The 19291-nt window shown below is 45.2% G+C and overlaps 1 long non-coding RNA gene across 1 annotated transcript; it reads left to right on the plus strand.

Annotated features, from left to right (window-relative positions):
• The first annotated feature begins 4084 nt into the window (after nt 1-4084).
• On the plus strand, nt 4085-15540 carry LOC146027059 (uncharacterized). Its single transcript, XR_014454647.1, has 3 exons — nt 4085-4209; nt 12961-13027; nt 15403-15540. It is a non-coding gene; the product is annotated as an uncharacterized LOC146027059 (long non-coding RNA).
• Nucleotides 15541-19291: the final 3751 nt, after the last annotated feature.

Genomic DNA, 19291 nt, shown 5'->3' on the forward strand with positions numbered 1-19291 from the left:
GTGGAAGTCATTCTAGGGGCGCACTTTGTTTTCTGCTATCCATTCTCCTTACTTTACCTCCCCCGCTAACAGGGAGGAATAACTTAGTTGCTGCCCACTCAATTATTAGTACAGCGCATTGAAGGGGTACTCTTTTTCTTTTCATATATATATATATATATATATATATATATATATATATATATATAGATGCAATAAGATCGCACTCCATACAAAATATGCAACCGCTGGGGTGATGTCCAGAACTTTCCTTACAAGAAACAAAGTCCATGTATATAAAGACCAAAAAGACACACTCTCCAGACTCTTTGATGCAAAATAAAAAGCTGTGTATTTGTATTCACATAGACATCATAGTATAAAGAAGGGTACTCAACATTAGCGTTTCAGTCCATATAGGAACTTCCTCAGGAGTTAGACAACAAGGGCATCCATTTGGGGTGAAGCACAGCGTGGACCACACAGCAGGTTCCTACAGCTGTATACTATGATGTCTATGTGAATACAAATACACAGCTTTTTATTTTGCATCAAAGAGTCTGGAGAGTGTGTCTTTTTGGTCTTTATATATATATATATATATACAGATGCGATGGTGCGGCACTCCTGGTAGTAATAAAGATTCTGCCTGACGGGTTTCACACCGTTTCAGTTCTTTACTGAACTTTTTTCAAGTGTACAAAGACAGAACCTATAAAACATACCTTTTATAGCAGTAGCACCCAGTGAAGACGCGGCTAGCTGGGGCGGGACTACTCACCCGTCCGGTTGTGTCGCTTGAGAATGCCACCATTACCTGCAATTACAAGGCTGTGCTATGGGGTCTTCAGCTGCCCCTAGCTATGCCAACATTGTCATGTATGGCATTGAACAACAGGTATTCTATGACAGTCCCGACTGCATGAAGGACATTATATTATTCTGTCGCTTTATCGACGACTTAATTCATTTTATGGAATGGACCGGCCAAAAAATTAGCTGACCTCTTGGAGAAACATAATTCGAGTGAAAATCCCATCAAATTCACATACAGCTTCAGTGAAACTGAATTGAATTTTCTGGATGTCAAAATCATCAAAAAGGACAGCCAGATCATCACTACTTTATATTCTAAACCCACAGACCGCAACTTATTGCTGCAAGCCTCTAGTTGCCACTCCAAGAACCTCATCCGCGGTCTGCCATATTCCCAAATGGTGCGGGTTATGCGCATTAATAGTGACATCAATTTGGCGCATAAACAACTCGATGAACTCATAGTTAAATTCATGTCAAGAGGATATTCCAAAAAACAACTTGAGGCCTCCAAGTATCAGGCCTTACACGTAAACCGCACAGAGCTTTTACAGCACTCTTCTACTAGAGACACCAATGAAGCCAGTCACATTATAAATACAGATCCGGCTCTGGATCTGCAGGATGTACAGATCATGTCCAGTTACACCCGTGGTCGCAACTTGAGAGACATCTTAGTTAAAACTGATATGAGTAAATACAAGAAATCTCCATCAGACGGCATATTTTCTAATCAGCTGAAAATGAGATGCTTCAAATGTGGATGCACCACATGCCAATTTATGCTACCAGGAGATACCTTCTATCATCCACACTCTGGTAAAAAATACTCCATCCGGCACAGATTCAATTGTGACAGTACATATATTGTCTACCAAATCATCTGCCCATGTATGCTAGTCTATATCGGAAAGACGGACTGCAAATTCAAAGAAGGAATGACAGCACACCGGTGCGCTATCCGTAAGGCCCTGACGACTGGCAGTTCAGAACAGCCAGTAGCTAGACATTTTCTGGAATCAAAAAATCCATTGAGCTCATTACGGTATCGAATCATTGACACAGTACCCCAATCACTACGCGGAGGAAACAGATCGGCCAAATTAATCCAACTTGAAACCAGATGGATCATGACTTTGGATGTTATCGCTCCAAGGGGACTTAATGAAAACATCTCTTTTATTACCCCCTAATCCCACGTGTTTGACACATCCAGCATTACCCATGGCTAACTATTTAGTATGCCTTACATTGAGCGAGGGCTTCAATTGGTCTGCATTATGTACCCATATTCACCCATCGGTGCATTAGAGTTTCTGGCATATCCTATTTGCTAGTAGCCATTATTCTTATTCTTCTTCCTTTTTGCATGTAGCTATTATTGCATAAGCCAGTAGTCCATAGTTTGAGTACCAGCCTCTCTGCGCCAGTATCCTATGCCTTGCATTAACTGCTGCCTTCATGTTTATCATATGTTTATTATATGTATATTTTTATTATTTTTCTCATTATTCTCCTCATTATTTATTTTACCAGTTTGTGAATGTGGTTCTTTCTGATTATGTTTATTATGTCTCAGCACTACACGCACGGCGGCTATTACAGCCGTGCATCAGGCTGCATATAAGCTCGTGGCAGTCTTCTGTTTGCTACCCATAGATCCTTTATCTGTAGCATTGCTCGGCTCTCATTGGGTGCTTATACTAAAGTACATGTTATTTTTCAGTTGCTGACACATCAGCCGCCGGCTCCCTGTTTGTTATGAGCCGCTACCATTGTTACGGGAATGCACAGATCTGACAGTCTCCACGCTGGGCGTGGTGACGTCATTCTCAAGCGACACAACCGGACGGGTGAGTAGTCCCGCCCCGGCTAGCCGTGTCTTCACTGGGTGCTACTCTATAAAGGTATGTTTTATATGTTCTGTCTTTGTACACTTGAAAAAAGTTCAGTAAAGAACTGAAATGTTGTGAAACCCGTTGGTCAGAATCTTTATTACTACCAGGAGTGCCGTACCATCGCATCTGTATGTCATTTACCTTGTGAGGGCACCCGGGCTATTGTGGACATCATTAGGAGTGCCAGACCCACGATGTGTATATATATATGTATGGATATACACTGAGTGGCCAAAATATGACCACTTGACACTTATACACAGATCGGCCATAACTTCATGTTGTTGCTGCTAGAGTGCGAGATAGCTATAAAAGGGAAATGCAGGACAAGTGAAGCATCAATTGCACTGTGTTGCTTGCGAAGAAATGGGCAAAAAACGTGATTTAACTGAGTTTGAACTCGGGATGATTGTAGGCGCTCGAACCGTCGGAACCAGTATCAGCAATAATATTAATATTAAGTCCTTTATTCCTAGCCCCGTCATCAGGGACAATACAGCAACAATGACAAACAAACTTAAATTGTAATTTAAACCCTTTCTCCCCACAATAATTGCATGCAATATCACCAATATCAGTTTTTCTTTTGTATTTTTTTTTAAATAACTTCAGAGTACCTGAATCCATTTATGATAATTCTTGAACCCATTTTTCACCTTTTTCATGTGAAGTACTGCCAGTGACCAATAGAGGCCACTGGATGGACGAAATGACTCCTTAACACAGGCATGTCCAAATTGTGGCCCTCCAGCTGTGGTGAAACTACGTATCCCAGTATGCCTTGCCATAGTTTTAGCATTCCCTAATAGCAAACTCTGGCAAGGCATGATGGGACTTGGGCAACAGCTGGAGGGCCAAAGTAGGACACTATGGAAAGCTATATATATATATATATATATATATATATATATATATATATATATATATATATATATATATATATATATTAGTGTATTAATTCCAAAATGGGGAAAGAGTAGCACTCACCAGGCTTCGTAGAAATTATTATCTTTTTAAGTGGTTTATTCAAGAAAATTCTGCTGCTGCCGACATTTCGGTCCAACATGGTCCTTTCTCAAGGCTTGCAGTGTAATCAAATATCAGGAAAACAGGAGACAATAGGGAACTGGAGCATATATATAATATATTTTTTGTCACTTTTTTTTTTTTTACCATGACAGGGCAATGCAATGGCTGCTGTCAGTGAGCTTTTTTTATTTTATTTTTACAACTCCAGTCCTGCCCTGATGAGTCCTTCTGTTACCAGCTAGATGAAATAGAAATACAACTTCGGGAACCCCGCAATTCCACTCTGAGTCTGTCTTCTCACTATTACTACTGAATATTGCATACTCTAGTGACTGTCTCTCTCTCTCTCCCTGTGTAGCTAGCCAGCTAAGAAGATGCAGCAGGAGAAAGTAGCGTGCTTAATTTACTACCAAGCACTCACTGTTTTCCTGCCAGCTGGAGCTTGTTTTTGCCCCTACAGTGAGTGACAGCGGCAACAGGGCAGCATGTGAGTCATACATACAGGAATTGTGACACTTTCAGATGTGGTCACTTAAACTTAAACTGACAGTCACAGTGAGACACCTGTTTCTTAATTGGTGTAAATCACCCATATACAGTATAGAGCAGTGTTTTCTTACTGTAAGGTGCCACAAGTGCTGTAGTATTAATATGATATGGTTAGGAACCCAGCAGTCAGGGTTACTGACAGCATAATCCCGGTAATAATTTTTAAGGTTAGGCCCTAGCGGATGAGTTATGCTGCTTTCAGACCGCATAACTGGCTTTGACCCTGTATTTGGAAACGTTTCCAAAAACGGGTCTGCCAGATAAAACCCCTTTCACACCGCAGCACTTAAACGGTATATTACCGTTTAAGTGCCGATTTTTTGACACTGGCAGACCCGTTTTTGGAAACTTTCCAAATACAGGGTCAAAGCCAGTGCAGCCTTCAGCCCTCCCCTCCGTGCAGCTCCCCCCCCCCCTCGCGTGTCGACCGAGAGCATGTCGACGCCCCCCGCGCATGTCGACGCCCCCCGCGCGTGTCGGCGCCCCCCCCACCCCACCCCGCGTGTCGGCGCCCCCCCCCCCGTGTCGACTTACCCCGTGCCGGTACCTCCGTTGTGGACTGCAGCTCAGTATGCTCGGAAAGCACTTATGAAAAAAGTGTCTTCCAGAAAATGGCTGCCCCATAGGAAACCCTGTTTAAAAAAACTGTCTTCCGTATAGGGGGCAGCCATTTTCTGAAAGACACTTTTTTCATAAGTGCTTTCCGAGCATACTGAGCTGCAGTGCCGGGAACCACAACGGAGATACCGGCACGGGGTAAGTCGACACGGGGGGGGCGCCGACACGCGCGGGGGGGTCGACACGCGGGGGGGCCGTCGACACGCGCGGGGGGGGCGTCGACACGTGCGGGGGGGGGCTCCAGTGCTGTGAATACTTAATGAGCGCTCATTAAGTATTCACTGTGCTGAATTTAGGACCCAGCTCATTGGCTGGGTCCTAAATACCGTTTCTGAGCCGATTTTTGCGCTAAAATACCGGTTCAGAAACGGGTAGGACCCTGCATTTTAACCGGTTAGAAAAAACGGCATTTTCTAACCGGTTAAGTGGGACTGGACCTTTCAGACCGCACACATTACCGTTTTAAAACGGTAAAAAACGGCAATTTACCGTTTTAAAAGTGCGGTCTGAAAGGGGCATAAGGGTTAGGCTGCGGTTGGGACAGTTAGGTTTATGCTGCAGGAGGGGTGAGTTAGGGGTAGGGTTAAAATCAGTGGCAGCTCCTACCTCAGTGTTGAAGGGGGGCTGCCGCTGGCCCATGCTGCTTCTGCCGCTGCTGGTCACTACCATTCCTGCCACGGTCAATGGACCAGTGCATGCGCAGTAGTTTCCACAGAACTGCACATGTGCATCGGCTGCAGCCATAGAAGCTAAAAACCAGTCCCAGCGCGGGTGTGGTATAAATACCCGATGGTTGGGATTCCGACAGTCATTAGTCAGACATCGGAACCCCGACTGCACAGCGTGGGGAGCGCAATGATGTCCCTTGCGGGCTCGCTGCGCTCGCCATCCTGCGCTCGCCACGCTGCGGGCACGGTGGCGAGCTGCGCTCGCCACCTATTTTATTCTCCCTCTATGGGGGTCATGAACCCCCACGAGGGAGTAGTCGGGATTCCGACGTCGGAGTAATGACTGTCGGAATCCTGACTGTCGGGGAGCCGTCCGGCACCCCCCAGCGCCTGTACACTGCAGATGACAGGCACCACAGAGTATCGTCCTCAATACTGCGCATGCGCAGACCCCTGATTCTATGGGTTGCCGTAGCAGCCCAAAGAGGCATCCCGGAGGGAGGGAACACCTCCCAATGGGATTGCCTAGGGTGACTGGCAGGTCGGACTTGCAATAGGAAGTCCTTGCCAGTCACAGTGAAGTCTGTCAGACTGCATTTGGCTTCACTTATTCAAAGCACAGTGGCAAATTTCACCTGGAGAGGCGGCCGTAGTCCTACAGCCTATAGGTAAAAACTGGCACTGGTTAAAATACTTACTAAGATCGGTATTGAGGTTTATCCGCGGTCAGAGTTTCGTACCCAACCCTTGATAAAATGCAAGAATCAGTTTGGTCAAAGAGGGCAAAATAATTATAATCTATATTTTCCTGGGTACTTGTGTATTTTGGCGGCGCCCATCGCATCGCATACCATAAGGCATGCGATGGTATGCGATGCGACATCGCGCTATACTGTACAATGTCATACAATTTTAAAATTGTATGACATTGTACATGGCATACAATGCCATACAATGAGTTGCGATTAAACATTGTATAAGCACCCTAATAGGTGCTTACAATGTGAATTGCACCCCCACGCCACCCCCCCCCCCCCCACTATAAACGTGAACCCAAAGCGTGGCGAGCGCAGCGAGCACAGCGAGCCCGCGAGGGGCTGCGGTACGCGTCCTCCGACCTTTTCATACCCCCCCACTATCCACGTCGGCGTGGAGTTGAGAATAGAAAGTGTGGCGAGCGCAGCAAGCCCGCGAGGGGCTGCGGTACGTGTCCTCCGACCTTTTCATACCCCCACTATCCACATCGGCGTGGAGTTGAGAATAGAAAGTGTGGCGAGCGCAGCGAGCCACCGAGCCCGAAGCGTGGCGAGCGGACGCGGATACCTGTGAAACCCGCGAGGGGACTCCGATACCTGTGAAGGTATCCGCGTCCCCTCGCGGGGCTCGCTGCGCTCGCCACGCTTCGGGCTCGGTGGCTCGCTGCACTCGCCACACTTTCTATTCTCAACTCCACGTCAACGTGGATAGTGGGGGTATGAAAAGATCGGAGGACGCGTACCGCCGCCCCTTGCGGGCTCGCTGCGCTCGCCACGCTTCTGGTTCACGTTTATAGTGGGGGGGTGGCGTGGGGGTGCATTTCACATTGTAAGCACCCATTAGGGTGCTTAAAAGCAGCCTTTATGGTGCTTATACGATCTTTCATCGCATAGGGGGCAAAAATCGCATCGTATCGCATCGCATGGCATGCGATGCAAACATTGCGCGATGCACATTGGGGGCGCCGCTATAATACACAAGTACCTTTTCCTGTTATTATGTTCCCTTCATTAATACCTACCTCAATAATTTGATTCATGATTATGAAGAGAAATATTAGTGTTTACATAATATACAGTATAAAAGAAATTGCATTGCACAGTAAGAAGTTAAATATCAACAGGGGCTTGTCAAGGACAAAATAGAACCATAAGCATATATAAAACCTGATGATGTACATGGAAATTAGGACCAGTAAGCCACAGGGCCCAAGATTTAATTTGAAAAAATGATAAATCCTCCATCTCTGTTTTCCTCATGCAGTATGGTGTTATGTTTACTAATGGAGAAAGCTGGTATGTGTCATGTGGGAAGGAAAACTTGCTGAGACAAAACCCACTAAGGAAGGGAGAGAATGCTTCAGATTCCTCTGTCTCTTTTCTGCAGTACTAAGTACTAATCTTAATATCTCATAGAGCATAAAGTACACACACGTTACAATTCAACCAGAAGAATGCACACCCATAGGGGTATATTCAATGCCACCGGTGAGGGGGTTTGTATGGCGAGGATGGCTTGTTTTTGGCGAGGTTCAGCAAAAACAAGCCATCCTTGCTGTCCGACTCCCTCGCCGGCCGCTTGCTGTATTCAGTGTTCCGGCAAAATACGATTCCCTTAAACAGCAAGGTGTGCCGGAAATGCAGCAAGCCCGCTGCATTTTGTGGCGAGCCCCGCCGCTTTGATGGCCGCACTCGCCGTTTTCACCTTGCTGAGATGGAAATGGCGAGTGAAGGGGACGCCGTTAAATACTCTGACTGCAAACTATCGGCACTGCTGCTCGCCGTATAGCACACCGCTGAATATATCACAGAGATGAGCTTTCTTTATTTCCAGTGTATAAAATATAATATATCCATTCTACTTTTTGATTTTATTTTCAAAACATAAGAAAAAGGTCAGGAAATCCTCAGTCTCTGCTTAAGTCAGAGTTGTCATGAGGCCAGTTGACCGGAGCACTAAAACACCCCGATATTACACTATAAATAAGCAACTGTTGATTTTATTGCTGTTCACTAACATTAAACTTTGAGGGTCAGGAATAAATGTCTCCTTGGGTATATCAAACACACAGAATTTTATTGCCAGTCCCTGTTTGCCTGTGAAGCAATTCATTCACTGTGTGAAAAAGCAAATGGCCGAACTCTCTTAACAAACTACATCACTTCGCTTTATACCATCTGCACATCATTCTTTGTGATGTTGCACAAACATAAATGATAGTTGACTTTTTAAGGAATTGTATAGGGAGGACATACAGTATCTTTGTATGTATGGGTGTGCAGGACTCCCATTTTTTGTGACAAAAATCTTTGTTTTTAAACAAGATTTTATAGCACGATTTCAAGTGCCAAAGTGCCCCAGTGTGTTTTGTCTGTTATAAAATTGCTGCATTAAATCTTACCTAAAAAATGACTGAAAAAAGGAAAATTTTGACAAAGCAAGGTTCATTACATTTCCCCTATTACAACATTACTATGCTTAGATGGATCTTCAGCAGTTACATCTCTGCTATCCCCCAGCATCACTCGATTGTGACAGCAGCTGCTGAGCTTGAATAAAATAAGCAGAAAAATAAGTATAATTGAGACATATCTAAGCATGTATGCTTTGAATTTACAAATTACAAAATAGGACGTGTTTTTAGAATAATTAATATTTTTATTTAATCCAGTTGAATATTTATTTCTTACCATGTTAATCTTAATGGAGGCTATCCCCAGGCATTTTACTGATGATATATATTTATTTATAATCCTCAGTGATATGATGCATTTGTACAATTTAGTAATGCATTCTCAGATACACTTCTGTACTATTCATATTTCTACTTTCCTTTTAAAGTGCACCAATACTGATCCATCTGATGGACCAAAAAGCAAAAGGGATTCAGGGTGCTAAGAAACAAATAGGGATTTTAGCTTTTTAAAAAATTACAAGTTTATGTTCACAGATGTCTACAAAGTGTAATTATGAAATATATGTAATTGTTAGCCGACCATCACATTAATGTATTGCTAAATGACATAGGGAAGTGGTAAGTAATATACCGACAGCGGTTAAATAATACTACACATAAAAGACACAGCAAAAATGAAGATACATAAGCAAGCTTTAGAAACATGCGGGGAATTAGTGGAAAAGTGATCTAGGTTTTGTTGATGTTTAATGTAGGCAAAAGCAATTTTCATGATGAGTATTTTAACAGAAATGGCAAATACAGTTAAAAAAAATGAGGATCAATTATTTAGTAAGTAAGTAAGTTTTATTTATATAGCGCACTTTCTCCAACAGGACTCAAGGCGCTTTACAGACATTAAAAATAACAATGAACATACTGTTATACAAAGGGTTATCAGTACAAGGAACAGGCAACAATGGCAGGACAGATATACATCACACATACAGATATGCACAAGAAACATTCTAATAAGGGACACGGACATGGGGAACATATAATTACTGAGCTGTGCAGCACCCAGGCAGCCAATCAGCGGCGCCACATGGTGATTGCACCAGCCAGTACCGTACATATAGAACACAAAAGAACAGTACAGGGTACACAGAACTAGACATAACACAATTAAAGCACAATTCCTAGTACACAATACAGCTGAGATGTAAGGAAGTGAATGAGAATAGATGCAGGTATAGATTGTAGATGAGTAACAGAGCTGTATTTCAAATACAAGAAGAGTTCTGTGAGAACAGGAGGGAGGAGGGCCCTGCTCTAAGGAGCTTACAATCTAGAGGGAGGGGGAGACAGACAGGTGACATGAGGCAAGAAGTGAGGATGGTAGGGATGGTCAGGACACGAGGCAGCAGGTAAAGAGAATGGACAAAGTAGTCATCTCTCTCCTTCTATCCTCCTCTTCCCCCTCCACCTGCAACCTTGAACCCTAACAGCTTTGCACCGTGGGCCATGCCACAACACACCCTTCTAGGGGCAGAAAGCATGCAGAATAGGGAATGCACAGGATTGAGGAACCATGGTTCTGGTACAGAGATTGGTTCAGTATGGAGTTCATTGTCCTGGCTGTGCAGACGGGTGTGGTATAACCGGGATTCTGACAGTCATTACTCCAACGTCGGAGTAATGGGGGGAGCGCAATGAAGCCCCTTGCGGGCTCACTGCGCACGCCACGCTGCGCAGCGTGATAATAATAATATTGTGGGGCCAAGGATCAGGACTACTACTTAATGACACATTAGTTGAGTATTTTCATTTTTGGGACCCCTTGGCAACAATTACAAGGCACAATATATAGAATAGCCAGTACTGAAATATAAAAAGAATCTAGCAGTCCAGGTGCATGGAAATCTGGAGGCATGGTACCAGCCAGCAGATAAGCGCTAAGGTAGGTGCAATGCAATGGGCTGACATTCAGGGTCAGGTCAGGCAACAAACTTGGGGCCTGATTCAGACCTGAATCTTCAGAGTCCAGCGACCAGGTAGCCGCCTTCCTGCCTGAGTGAAATCCCACCCCTGTGCAGGGCTCCAAATCGATAGCAGATGTTCAAAGAGGGGGAATTTCATTTGAAATCACTGTCCATTTAATTAATTCCCCCCCACCCCCATGTGCAGCGCTGTGTAAGCTTAGACTTACTCGGTGCTGCGATGGCTGTGGGAGAACGGGACTGCTGATGATCAGCATCCCTCCCAACGGCCGGGAGCCATCTGCATTTTTTGGAAAATGCTGATGTGCCACACACAAATGGAGGCCGTTGCTGGTTTTGTTTGCACGGAGGGCTCGCGCATGCGCACTGCGGACCACGCACATGCACGGTCCTCCAATAATTGCCAGGGCTGAGAATCGATTCTGTCTAAATCGACCCCATAGAGCAGTGTTTTTCAACCACTGCACCGTGGCAAACTAGTGTGCCTTGAGCTATTCTCAAGTGTGCCACCAGATCTAGAGATGCCCAAACCAGTTTACAGCCCCCACCAGTTCAACTGTTATTTGCTGGTCTCTTCTATTCTATTCTTCTATTCATTTAAAGGGCCAATGTATGTTATTTTTGTTACCTGTGGGGATCTTATGGTGTGCCTTGGCAATTTTAAAATCTTATTTAGTGGTAAAAGGGTTGAAAATCACCTCCGTAGAGAGTGGTTCAGTCCATCACATGGTCATTTCAGGTGACAGGCAAAGTGTTTAAAATCTTGATAATGGATCAGAAAAGTAATCATACACAGGAAAAAGGCTTGAATCAGAAGCGCAGTAAAGAGAACTTATAATTTGCACCATGCTACACAGCTTCCTGGGTTAATAAAGAACAGGCATAAAACTAGAAGAGAACTGAAGGGACAAATAGCCTGCACAGAAATTGTTTAGTTCGATCATGTGATTGAGTGCACATATCATCCAGCTGCTTTGTGGTTGAAATGATAAGTGAGCTGAAGAGGGTGGTATAGGAATGAATGCTAATAATATTCGACTGCCTTACATGCAATCACAACAGACCGGCCTTTAATCCGGAACACCTGCAGGTTTTGTTCTTTCCAAATAGCTTTAGATATTTTATATGGTTAGAAGGGAAGGGTTAGGGTTATGCTGAAGGGGGAAGGAAGGAGTTTAGGGTAAGGCCAGGATTCCGATAACAACCTGTTAAAGGCATACTTGCCTACTTTTGAAAACTAATTTCAGGGAGATTATAGTTGGTAGTAGAATTTTGCACGGCGCCCCATTGAGGGCAGTAGCGCACGCAGGGAGGGTTTCTGAGTACCCAAAATCCGCCCCCAGGAGTCTGAAAGCTGAGGGTCCCCTCTTTCCATGGGTACAAGAATTTTAAAAATCGTCCCTTGGGAATCGGAGATATCTGATTTCAAAGCTGTGGTCCCCATCCAAGCCTGTTAATTGCTCTTCCCAGTCAGATATTTCAGGTTCTGTCTAACTTAGAGTTTTTCTGAGGGTATATTCCAAAAGCTGGGACTCTCCCCTTTTGAAAGATACTAGAAGCTTGTCTCTACTTTTCCCAGAACCAGAGATATCAGCCTTCCAGTAGCTGGTTACTGCTCCAGCTCCACACACCTGGTATGTAGTTTTATATACTCGTTGGCAGATTGCTCTGCCTCCTGAACTCTGATCCCCAAGTCCCCAATACCATTTAGTAGGTGGGATTCTCTAAATTTTAATTCCATTAAAATCTAAGAAATCTATTTCCGGGAACTGGAGATATCTGCAGTCAAGCAAGCTGTCCTCCCACCAGAAAATTATGAATCAGTTAATTGAAAGCCATCAATATCGCTACTGTGGCTGACTTCCACCCCTAGCAGGACCATAGATGTCACACTCTCTTAAACATAATTTCCATTACATGCACACATACATATATTTATATTAGGTGGTGTGTGTGTGTGTGTGGGGGGGGGGGGGGGTAACCAATATTTATCTTGCCTCCGGGCAACTGGGACAAACTTACGCCACTGCTCTTGCAGATACTTTTCTGAAGAAAGTCAGACTTAGCTGAATTAGTGAAAAGAAGTAGGAAGAGCACAATAGTAAAGTATGTTATTAAAACTTTTTAGAACCAATCACTTGTAAAATTGTTATCATCTATATACACATCTAGCGTCTGTGTGTCTTCGAAACACTGACATCTTTTGCCATTGAGTGAAACTACATCTCTTTCTCTCTCACATGGACATGGAGATATCATGCTAGCAACCACAGAGTGCGCCAGCGGCCAATCTGCCACACAGAACACACCAATGGGCCGGTAAGTGGTTTGCGGGAACAGCGCAAGAACTGGGGTCCCTGACATTACCTTTCCTTCTCCATGACTATCCTCTATTCAGGGCACACCTTCAGGCTCCACACTCAGATACTCTCTGTGAGTGTCTAACAATTCCTATCAAGCTTCCACGCTTTGACTTCTCTCCAGCAGCCCCAGAGCCACATACCAGATCAGGTCACACAAACCCACAAGGTCACAAAAGTTGCATGACACGCAACTGATGGGATGTCAACAGTCAGAATACTGATGTCAGCATCCCAACTCATGGCCAGAAAACTCAATGAAGATGCTGGCACCAGTATGTTGACTGCAGGCATCCCAATTATAAAGGTGCCCACACACTAGAACGATTTTTTTTACAGATTGGTCGATTTCTGATAAATCAGGCAATATATCATCCGATGTTAACCGATAATGAAGTGATATCTGTCCGATGCACTCTCACATGGATCTTTTGCTAAATCTTCTGATCTTACATGCTGCATGAAAGATCAGAATATTTAACAAAAAATCCATAGGAACACATATGGGATCTTAAGAAAAATCTTTGGTAAAGATGTGCGCTTGCCTGGAATCTTTTGTCCAGGATGGACAAAAGATTTCATGGCTAGTTTATGCGCATATCTTAAGATCGCAGATCTTTCTAGTGTGTGGGCACCTTAAGTGTGCATGACAGATTAGCCTTAGGCTGGGGGTTAAGGCCCCCATCGACTATTCAGATTTGGCTTGTTTTCATCAGATTCAGATGGATCTGACAGATTGATCTGATGAAAAAAAGGCCAAATCTGGGCTTCCGCAGATCATATGTGAGGCTGAGTCTCATATCCATCTGATGAAAAAATGATTGGTGCTGCACCAAAGATCCATCTGCTCTGAAGCTGTCAGGGGTTTAGCATAGGTCTGTTCAGAAGTGAGAAATTAGCCCAGGGTCAGATCAGATAACTAGGAAAGTTAAAGGAAAATCTGAAGAGATTTGTAGCTTCAGATATGTCTGTGTAGTGAATGGGGGGAGGGCTTTAGGCTACAGAGGGTGGGGTTATGATTAGGCTGGGAGGAGGGAGGTTGGAGCTTGGCATTTAGCAGGGGGTTAGGTTACGAGGCGGGAGGGTTAGGATTAGATCTGCAAGGGGGAGAATTAAGCTGTAGGAAGGTAAGTATACTTACCAAGAAACCAAAATAGTACGGGGTGCTGAAGTGACACACTAGACAGTTAAAATCAATAAAATTTATTGGGTACACATATCTTAATGGCTACTGTGCAAATTGCACAACAATATTCACAATAAAAATACACACAATAAAAACCAAGAAAATTAAAGAAATAAACAATAAAAATAAAAAATGAAAATAAAATAAATGGGTAGGGAATAGTAAGCTGGTTAAGTATGGGCTAAACACGTGTTTAGTATGAATAAAGGGTCAGCCTTCAATGAGGCACGAGGCACTGTCCAACGGTAAGTGCAGTTACCCGCGTCCGGGTTTTTTAATATATAGTGCTAGAGCTTTTGGGCAAGTATAATTCCAACTGCCAGTATTTATGTTGTTATACCAAACAAGTCAGTGCTTATAACACAAGCGCATCCAGCGCTGAGGTAGTCAATGTATCCAGACAGTTATAATAGTTGCAAATGTAAGGTATATTACCCGTCCCAGATGTGCGGCTATTCAGCCTGATTGGCGCCGCTGTGGGGAAGCTGGAGGTGCACGGTGCTCCTTGGAGGGCTGCGCCGCTCGGGGCTAGTGTTGCGGCTCCGGTGAATATCGAACCTAGCGTGGGTGCCTCTCTCCAGCATTGGCGTGTGGAATAATGGCAGTGGGTTTAATCCTGATCCACGGGCAGGATCCAGGGGGGGGTGGGCAGGGGGGCATACGGCTTACCTGCTACCTGCTGCAGCTTAAATTCTTCCTGCTCTCCTCGTGGCTCAGTACCACCCTCCAGTGCCCAGCGCCCTAGGCAAATGCCTAAAGCTGCCTAGTGGTGGCGCCAGCCCTGAGGGCACGGCATGTTGGGAGGGATCTGTGTGACATCCTTCAACCAGCGCTGTGTGGGAAGCCCATAGGCTTTTATGGGGTATCGTCATCTACAGCTGGCTTTACCCTCTGCATGGAGGCAAGCTGGAGGGGGCTGTAGTGCATTTGGAAATACGGCATTTCCTCACCAATTGGGGGATATGTTAACATGGAAAATGTAGGAATTGTGTTATATTAAACAGTGCTTTGGGATCCATACATACAATGCAAAGATGGATAACATGGTAACATATGTGGACGAAATACTGAAAAAATCAAGACAAAACAATGAACAGTGGACGTTGAAGCACTAATCTCTTATCCTTTTTCTCCTCCTGCTGCACTAGTCTCTGCCAGATTTTAGAGACAAGAATAACCTATCAATACTCTGCCCTCAGCATGCTGCGAGGGACGGTCCCCAGAAGGTGCAGAATATTTCAAATGGCCAAAAGCAGATGTCACACTCAATGAATCTCCTATCCAGATATAATATTGTTCTAGACCTTTCACAAGAATAATAATAAAAAAACAACTGTTACTCATGATAGTGTGAAAATTAGTTTTTACAATACTACTGTTTTATTACACTTGCTTTTTACAAGAAACCTTGTTTGGCCACAGACTGGTATAAGTTAGTAATATTCATGCATAGTAGACGGTGTACTGTATGTCATCCACACCTAAATACAGTATGGCTAGCTGATTTTTCTGTTTAGAAAAAAATTACCTCAGTTCTAAACAATCCTTTATAAAAGAGATGAGTGTTTGTTTTTTTGAAAAATCCAAACAGCCCCGAACTTTAGATTCCATATAAAAGGGCCTGCCTTTTGTGATCAGGTACCATTTACAGTAGAGAGTAGAGGTATCGGATGTGAGACGGGGCTGGATCACTGTGTAACACACCATCAGGGCACCATTAGGGTGCTACAAGGTTTAAATAATGCCTTTATTATGTGTACACTTGCAATTGCACCTGCATACTAAATTATGTTACAGTGTTTGGCAGTAAAACACTGTAGCATACAAATTTTTATGCAAAGGGGGGGGGGTTCTGGGTGCCCAGAAAGCCCCCTGATAAGCCAAGCTTTTTGTTTTGTGGGAAAACGTCCTGCAGCTACTTCTTGTCAGTGCACCGTCAGAGCTCCTTAGGACAATAGCTCTTTGTGTTACGGGAGTTGCAGGCATTAGTTAGTATCAGCGGTGGTGGGACTTCGGCAATGGCGGAAGTCACTCAGGTGGACCTTTTGAAGTTGCAGGGTCTCAGCAGCGGCTTTCACTTGACAGCTGTGGGGGATAGCACCAGTCTTTTTTTTTTTAAATGACATGTACAGTACATCACCTATTTAGATATATATATATATATATATATATATAGAGAGAGAGAGAGAGAGAGAGAGAGAGAGAGAGAGAGAGAGAGAGAGAGAGAGAGAGTATATCTTTGATCTTTAAGGTTAGAAATAATTTAAAAAAAAATTTATTTGTTACAAATGTGCCTTAATTGTGTACTTATTATTGCTTTACAACAGTGGTACCCCTTAATTAGGCTTTTTATTTATGAGTACCCCCTCATGTCAAATCACCCCCACCCATCCCTCACAAATGTCTGAGAAATGTCCGCTGGCATCCCCATGTGCCAGCCCCCTGTCCTCTCCCTTTGTGTGAATGCCTTGGCGAAGGCATTCGCACCGCTGCCCTGCACATGCGTATAATCGGCCATATGCATGCACAGAGCCGCACCATCGGTTCCGAAGCAAGTACACGGGGACCGATCCAACATGAATCACGCCCACACAGAGCCGGCGCTACCCGCTCAGCAGTGCCTGCAAAGCACGGAGGCGCTGTGCTGTATAGGCGCACACCTTGCTGTGCGACTCTGCTGCTGTCTGAAGGGATTTGTGCTGCTGCTGCATCTGTCAGTTGTAGGACAGCAGCAGTGCCGAAAGCAGAGGGGAGAGGGCTTACATCGGGTGCCAAGAGCAGCAGCAGCAGCACTCAGGGGAAGTCACTGGGTCTTCTTAGTTCCTATTCACTGCGGTGCCAGCCCCTCCCACCTTCAACTCAGCACAGTGACAGGACAGCAGGACAGCATGTGCCGAGCTGTGATTGGATGTACTCGGCACATGCTGAAATAGGAAGTGCATTAGAGGAGCTCCTCTTATCCATGGAACACGGAGGATCATCATCTCACAGCATGAACCCAGTGCATGTGAGTAATGTCTCCTGCCTCCACTGTCTCTGAACTCCTGCCTCTCACTGCAGCTTCACTCCCTCTCCCTCTATCTCTCACCTCCTCCCTGCCCAGTATCTGCACCCCTCTCTGCCCATAATCTGCCCCCGCTTCCTGCCCAGCATCTGCCCCCCCCACTCTGCGCATAATCTGTCCCCCTTTCTCCCTGCCCATCATCTGTCCCCCCTCTCCCTGCCCATCATCTGCCCCCCCCTCCCTGTCCAGCATCTGTTCCCCCCTTTCACAGGGGCGGATTTAGGGATGAGGGCGCCCCTAGGCACAACAATAATGTTTACTAAGTAGGACAGTTTATAGGGGCAGTATCTGCATGTCCTATCCATTTACACTCTATTTAAGATGGAATATAGTACAGTACAGTGGATATTTTGCAGTTATTGGTACATTTTGGGCTGACAGTACTATCACAGGCATCCAAGTGCCGCCCCCAAACATGTGCCGCCCCTAGGCCGGTGCCTCACGTGCCTAATGGGAAATTCGGCTCTGCCCTTTCACTTCCCACCATCTGCCCCCCCCCCCCCTTCCCCTACCAACCACCTGTCCCCCCTCCCTCTGCCCAGCATATATCCCCCTCTCCCTGTCAAGCATCTGCCCCCCCCCTCTACATGCCCACCATCTGTCCCCCTCTCCCCGCCAACCATCTGTCCCCACTCTCTCTGCCCAGCATAATTCCCACACTCTCTGCTCAGCATTTGTACCCCCTCTCACTGCCCATCATTTGACCCCAATCCCTCTCTGCCAAGCATCTGCTTCCTCTATTCACATATGTACCCCCCTCTCTCTATCCAGCATCTGCACCTCTCTCTCTATCTCTCTCCACATCTTTCCCCCTTCTCTTCCCAGCATATGCCAATCTGCACCCCCTCTCCCCAACATCTGCCCCCTTCTCCCTTCCTAGTATATGCCCCCTCTCCCTGCCCATCACACCCCTATCTCTCTCTGCCCATCATCTGTACCCCAATCTTTCTGCCCATCATATTTCCCCCTATCAGTATCTCCTCCGCATCTGTCCCCTTCTCCCCACTATCTGACCAGCAATTGCCCCCTCTTCCCACATGTGTCCCATCTCTCTCTTCCCAGCATCTGTCTCCCCACTCTCTCTACAGTATATGTGTGTATAAGGTGCATTAATAATGTGGACTTTATGTGTATTGGGTGCTACTGGGAGTGTTTTGTAAAAAGGGCAGTACTATTGTGAGTATTTTCAGTTGCAATACTGAGCGTTGTGTTTAAGTGGCACTACTTCTGTAGGCATTGGGTATATAGGGCACTACTGTGTGCTTTATGTAAAAGTGACACTACTACTGTAAGTGGTGTATTGTAAATAAGATTGTTCTACTGTACGGTTTAATTAAATTGGGCTATGCCCTTTCCTTATGATACTACACCCTTTATTTGTGTGTGCTGTGCCTATAGCAGAGGGAGGGTGCAAATATAGATTTTGCAGGAGGGCGCCGAACACCCTAGCTCCGGCACTGGGCCTACAGTACAGTGATAATATGTAAGGCTGTGAGAGTTATGCACATTAATACAAACAGGAGAGAATAGAAAGAGGCAGTATCATTCACATATACTGTACATAAAAAAGGCTGTGTGTTATCATAGGTAGTAGTGACCTGGTTTTGCAGGCTTCTCGTCTACTTCCTTGATTCATGCTGCCCGCGCTGCCACCAACCACGCCACCCTCTGTGTTTGTGGGCCAGATCTTGCTGCGGAGGATGCAGAGGAACCTCTTAGATGCTGCCCTGATGCTGGAAACTGAGGCTGGAAACTGAGGCAACCTGCGCGAATTCCACTGTCATTACAGGACAGGCCGCCACGTACCCCAAGCGGGCCGATGCAGAAGTTGCCGGGAGGATGAAACTTCTGCCATTAAGGACAGGCCGCCGAGTACCCCCAAGCGGGAACCACTGCTTTACAACATTAAAATATAACTCTCACTTCCAGAGCCAATTCCTAACATCACTGAGAGCCACTTTGGGCCTCACCGA

The sequence above is a fragment of the Crinia signifera genome, chromosome 8 (genome assembly GCF_055691185.1).
Source record: "Crinia signifera chromosome 8, ASM5569118v1, whole genome shotgun sequence".
Lineage (NCBI taxonomy): Eukaryota > Metazoa > Chordata > Amphibia > Anura > Myobatrachidae > Crinia > Crinia signifera.